Genomic DNA, 6,162 nt, shown 5'->3' with positions numbered 1-6,162 from the left:
TTCCGTAAAACCTTAAACGTTAAACTTTTTACTACTTACTACTTTTGTTCTAGTCTAACATTACTCGTTCTTTGTTTTTTTTTTTTTTTTTCAGGTAAGAATATGGCCACGATGTATAATCCTCATCCTACCTGGATTATTTCTCCATAACGATCGGCTCATTCTACATTATACATCGTGGCCGTATTATTACCTGGAACAACACACCTCTTGCCTTCAGATGAACACACATTAGTTTGTAGCTGGTGTTTGGATGTCTTCTGTGGACATCACTTAAACACGGTCCAACTCCTCCTCACACACACACAAACCATTAACAACTAGTCAGCACGTAGCCATGTTGTGTTGTGTGTACGCTTGCAGAGAAGCGTGTTTGTCCCTTTCTCCGTGAATGACGTTAGAAGTAACGCCAGCTGTAGCCGCAGTATGATGAAACTGAACTCTGCAGCCATAAAAGTCCTGTGTTGTGATGTTTGAATAAAGCCGGTGTGTTAACCGATTCGGTTCCTCCAGATTCCTGTTCCCCTTTACGCTGATTTACTGCGTGCTGAGTCGTGCGTAGTTGCTAAGTTACCGTACGTACTTAAGGAAGACACACAAATAGAAACACATCTGGGTGTGCGGAAAGCTAAATGGGACAAACCAACGTGTAGGTTACTGATATGTTATTTATTATGTTAAAACAATAAATTTAGACCGTTCATTGTCAGTCTCTGTGTAAATGAATGTTAGCTAGCCTAGCTGTGGGAGAGTAGCCTTCGTTTAGTAAACCTCAGTGCCGGATCACTTACACTAGTTAGTCGATTCAAAATGGACTGCTAGCTAACTGGTTAGCATGCTCGACTGACGAACTGATGACATTATTTTTGACACATAACGTTGATATTTCTTACCGTTCATTTGGAAACTGGCGGAGCACCGGTGAATGATATATTTCTGCTCCTTGGAAATACCCAAAGGATAGTGTCCATATTTTTCATAATTCACGAACTCGTTGAACACAAGTTTGTCCCTTTTACCACAATGAACGCACAATCACGTGACAAACACACATCCTGGTTACCCAAATTTATCAACTTTGCGCCCTTTGGGAAATTGGGGTGGGAAGTTGTGCCCTGGGTTTAAACGAAAGTCAATGGTCCATTCACTGAACACTTAAAATATTTTTTCCTGAAAGCCTTCACATTTTCTGTTATCTCTTGCACGGCATGCCCATAAAATAGGCTATAGGTCTACATAATAATAATAATAATAATAATAATAATAATAATCATCATCATCATCATCATCATAATCTATAATAATAATAATAATATCTCTTTTGCATTAAAAACAATGACTGGCAATAGCGAATGAAATGACAGTCCATCCATCCAGCTTCTACCGCTTTTCCGTTTCCGGGTCACGTGGGCTGCTGGGGCCAATCCCAGCTCACTCTGGGTGTGTACGTCAGCACGGTTAGATACATCTTGATGCATGTAAATTTCCCTCAGGACAAATGAAGTAGATATCTATAATTTTTATAATAAAAAACTAAATAAGTAATATAATATTTCTGTTTTCGAGTTCGGATTGTAAATGAAAAATACAGATGGATGATGCTGATATATCTGCTCTTTAAACCTGAGCAACACGGTTAGGTCAGGTGACGTAAATGTGAAATGGTGAAGTAGCGTAAATGTATGCGGCAACTCGAGCAGCGCTGTGGCGCAGCGGTAACGCTGCAGCCCCGCACCTAGGAACAAAGGGTTCGATTCCGGCTAGGGGAGGTGATGTGAATTAGTATGATGTAATGTGATGAATAGTGTATGTATGATGTAATGTAATCCCGGGGTTAATATCTGTACATGATGTAAGTGTAACAAATGATGTAACTGTATGATGATATGATCTAATGTAAATGTATGTATGTAGTGTAATGTGGTTCGATTTCCGGCGTGGGCACCTCAACGTGTCTACGGAGTTAATTGGTTGCGAGTAATGGACTGGGCTAATGCAGATACAGCGCCCCCCCCAGGACCTAGGCCGAACCAGCCCAGACCGGTGACGGCACCCCTCCAGGAACGGACCGAGACTAGACCGGAGACAGGACACGTCCACAGACTAGACCAGTAAAACGATTTGTTTATGGAGACATGTAAAAGTACACAACTATTTTAGTGAGGGATTACATTAGTTTCTTACTTGTTTTCTTCATATTTGTAACCCCCCCCCCAAACAAACGGTTTGGCCACCGACCCTTAGCTAAGCCCCGCCCCCCTTGGTTACTGTTGCTATGCCAGCCTGGTTTCTGTTGTCTGAAGTTTGGTAGGAAAATGTCCGGTCAGCATCAGTCCAGTGATTAGAAAGGGAAAGAAAAGAGAACAAGACACTAAAGGGTTAAGACATTTTCCATACAATTATTTTTTTTAAAAGGTGATTACGGTGAATCTGGGACGAGAAACGTAGAGCACGGTAAGAAACAGGGCCGTTAGTAGGTAGGATGATGACTACACATCATGGCCATTTTCTTAGCTGGAACACGTACAGACATGGCCACGATGTATAATCCTCATCCTACCTGGATTATTTCTCCATCCAGGACCGGAGCTGGAAACCTCTGCACTGGACACTAAACCGGACCCCTCCACAGACCTCTTTAAATGAAGGTTAAAGCTATAAACGTGTCTGTAGCGGAATCACATCAGTGGATTGTACAGTGACAATAAATCTACCCTACTTTCCTGTATTTTTTTATACCTTTACTTCAGTAATTCTTTCAGCAAATACTTTTGTACTTTTGCTTAAGTAATATTTGGACGAAGCTACTTTTACTAGTATTGGAGTAATATTTGACAAGGAGTATCTGTACTTTTACTCAGGTAGTGAAGTTGTGTACTCTGTCCACCTCTGGTTGTTGGACATTACTTTTTCCTCCTGCTCTTTCCATCACACCGTGTCACCATCCTGCTCGCTGATGTTTACATCAGGGGAGAGACTCACAGGGCTGAGATGGGCAAAACCAAATCAGGGGGGTGGATGGGCGTCTCTAATCCTTCTTCCCTGCTAAACTGAGAGAATCTACCACAGTGTCGTGTTTATAATATTTAACATTCATTACCGATCATTAAGATATGATATTTGCGGGCTTTCTTGTGTGTGGTTTGGATTATTGGGTGGATTGCAAGCCACTCACCCCCCCCCCCCCCCATAAATTACGCATCCCTTATATGTGCTTCTGTATGCTGGGTCACAAATTTTAAGGAAGTGTACAAAAGGCTCAAGCATAACACATTTAGTGAGTTCTTCAGGTCTGATGAGTCAGTGTCTCTCGTCAAAGTCTTTCCAATGTGTTAATTTTTCCAGTAGCATTAGACAGATTGACAAGTAGTTTTATAGATGGTCCACTTGAGGGCGCTAAGGCATTACTCTTTGGTGTGCAACCCACAGAGCTCTGTGATGTAACCTTTTGTTCCTCCTCTTAACCTCTTAACATATATATATATATATATACAGTACAGGGCAAAAATTTGGACACACCTTCTCATTCAAATGAATAAAGTGTGTCCACACTTTTGGCCTGTACTGTGTATATACGCTGTTTTATATTTCATATATTACAAATAAAAATGCTTTCGATATGACTGCCAGGTGAGAGCATGCTCAGGGTCTTAGACCTTCCATAATCTCCAACCTTCATTTCAGGGGTTCCACCTGGCCCAAAATAAAATAAAATAAAATAAAAAATCAAAAGGATTATGATTTGCATTATTGTTAAATGATTTTCTGCATGGCTTGGTTGAGTAATTGCAACAACTTATTTGCTCTGCACTTTTACCGTCCAAAAACCCTTCTGTGAGTCCAGATAAAAATAGATAAACCTCAGGTTTTCCCACCTAATGTACAGCCATGCCCTCCTTCCAAAAATAAAAAAAAGAGGCACTCAGCAATAATGTGTATTAAAACCTGAAGCTGAAGCCGTTCTCTCACAATGGCTCCAAGTGAAGCAGGTCACCTGAACCTGGTTCTCATCCAAGGAATTATGGTTTAATTCAGCCCAAGTTTCTAAAACCTGGATTCTGCGCTCTTGCAGACATCTCTTCTGCCTCGGGACCAACACTATCCTGGGATAAAAGCAAACATTTCCTCCCATGTATCTAAGTTCTGCTTGGTCCACAGAACGAGGCACATTAAAGATTAAGCAGCTTGCCATTTATTCTGGTTGGGCTCAAATGCTTTAAATGTAGTTTGTATGGTTCTTTCTCAGTAGAGGCCAAAAGACTTCACATGACACGAACTTCATAATCAGAAAATAAAATTACCTGCACCTGCGGTTTGTGAACATCAACGGTGCATAAAATACTGTTTTATGATATTTGAAAAAAAAAAAAAAAAAAAAAAAAAAAAAACAAAACCAAAAACAGGACAAGCATGTACTCTTATGTATCGTTTTTTATATTTGTAGTCTGTGAAGCTCACCCAAGGGGAGGACAGTGGGAAGTACATTTGAAGGTTGCATGAAAATACTGAGCAAATAAGGAAAAGCACATTAATCCGCTGTATTCCAGTCGAGTTCAGTTGAGGTCAACTGATCTACAACTCTAAACACAATGTTTGCCATGTTTTCCGAGTGTAAACAGCGCTCAGCAGCCAACTTGGATGGTGATACTTTTACGCCACCATCAATTGTACCGCTTTTATGCTCCCCTTGCACTCAGCTTGTGTTGGTTTCCCTTTTGTTGCTTTGTGCGCCAGTTTGAACGAGGAAACTTTTAGAAGTCAATATGCCCCGACTCTAGGCCCCATGAAGAAAATCCCTTGTTGTGTTGCAGAATCAAGAAGGTGACACCTGCTTTGACCAAATAAAGGGAAGGGCAAACTGTAGGCTCTTAAACAACTTTAAAGATTTTACTTCTGTGTGCAACCTCAGTGGCTGAACTCAACCACAGGCTCAATGGAGCGAGGAGCACAGAGCTTGCAGTTTGTCAGCTCAAATGTAAAAAGTGCAGCCACAGGAGTTCGGTATTCTAGGATCTAGATGATCATCCAGGCGTGGCCAGCAAACTGATGAGCACTGGGGGGGAAAGCGTCAAGGTGTGTCAAGATAAATGCATGGTGCTCTGAGGTGTGGCACACAGGGAGAAGCCGAAAATGGATCTCTAGAATGTGGTTTTGGACATCTTTCTTTGTGCGGGTACAAACACACATGTGCTGACTATGTGAGTGTTTGTGCATATTTGTGTGTCTGTGTGTGAATGCTCAGTGTGCTTTGTGTCTCATATTCTTCACACGTGTCTTTCTGCTGACGTTTTTTAGCATTTAAGCTTTCTTGTTTGCTTGTTGTAAACTTCACTGCTATGTGATATAAAAGCTAAGCTCCATAATATTTGGCACATTGTGATTTTGTGCATGTGTGTGGGGGAATCTTGGATCACATATGTTAATATAATATTCAGCTGCTTTATGGGTACAGAAGTGCAGGAAATCTACCCATAAAACACTTTACGAGTAAGCATAAAGTGTTTTTTACATCTTACAAGAGCCCCTTGCCCCCCATGCTTTCATGGCTATTTCCTTTTTACATCACCCCCTAAAAATAGTGAATGTTTGTGTATAATTTCATTAGTTCCTTTCTGTTTGGAAACGGGTTTTTGGTAAATCTCAAACACCAATTTCAATCCAAGTCTTCAAAATTTTTATGTACACTTGTAAATCAATTTGATTAAACATCAGCACAAGTTTCCCTTCATCAGTGTCCAATTTTGAACAAGTGCTTGTTAAAGAGATTCAAGAACTACAATTTGATATCTGGCAATCATCCACATTGGAACAAGTCTTATCCTGATTTTTACTGAGCTCGCAAAATTTGACATCTGTGTTCAGAAAATATAATGGTAATGTAACTGAACAACCAAAAGTGAAGGGAACTCAGTGTCCTGCTTTAGTCGTGACTAACTGGTGACTTCCTTCTAACAGACATATGAGCTTTATTTAAAGTGGATTAAGAAAGGTTGTCGCTGCATACTCCAACACCAGCTATGATGACTAGCTGGTCATAGACGAAGCTTCAGGCTTTCAGGATTTTAGATAGATGTACAGATTAAAGTTTGGTCACTCACACAGACTCTGCTAAGAGACCTCTCTCCACAAATTCAATTGAACCATTACGAGACTCCTCATTGA

Source organism: Echeneis naucrates, chromosome 10 (genome assembly GCF_900963305.1).
Source record: "Echeneis naucrates chromosome 10, fEcheNa1.1, whole genome shotgun sequence".
In the NCBI taxonomy this organism is placed as follows: domain Eukaryota; kingdom Metazoa; phylum Chordata; class Actinopteri; order Carangiformes; family Echeneidae; genus Echeneis; species Echeneis naucrates.
This window is presented reverse-complemented; position numbering follows the sequence as displayed.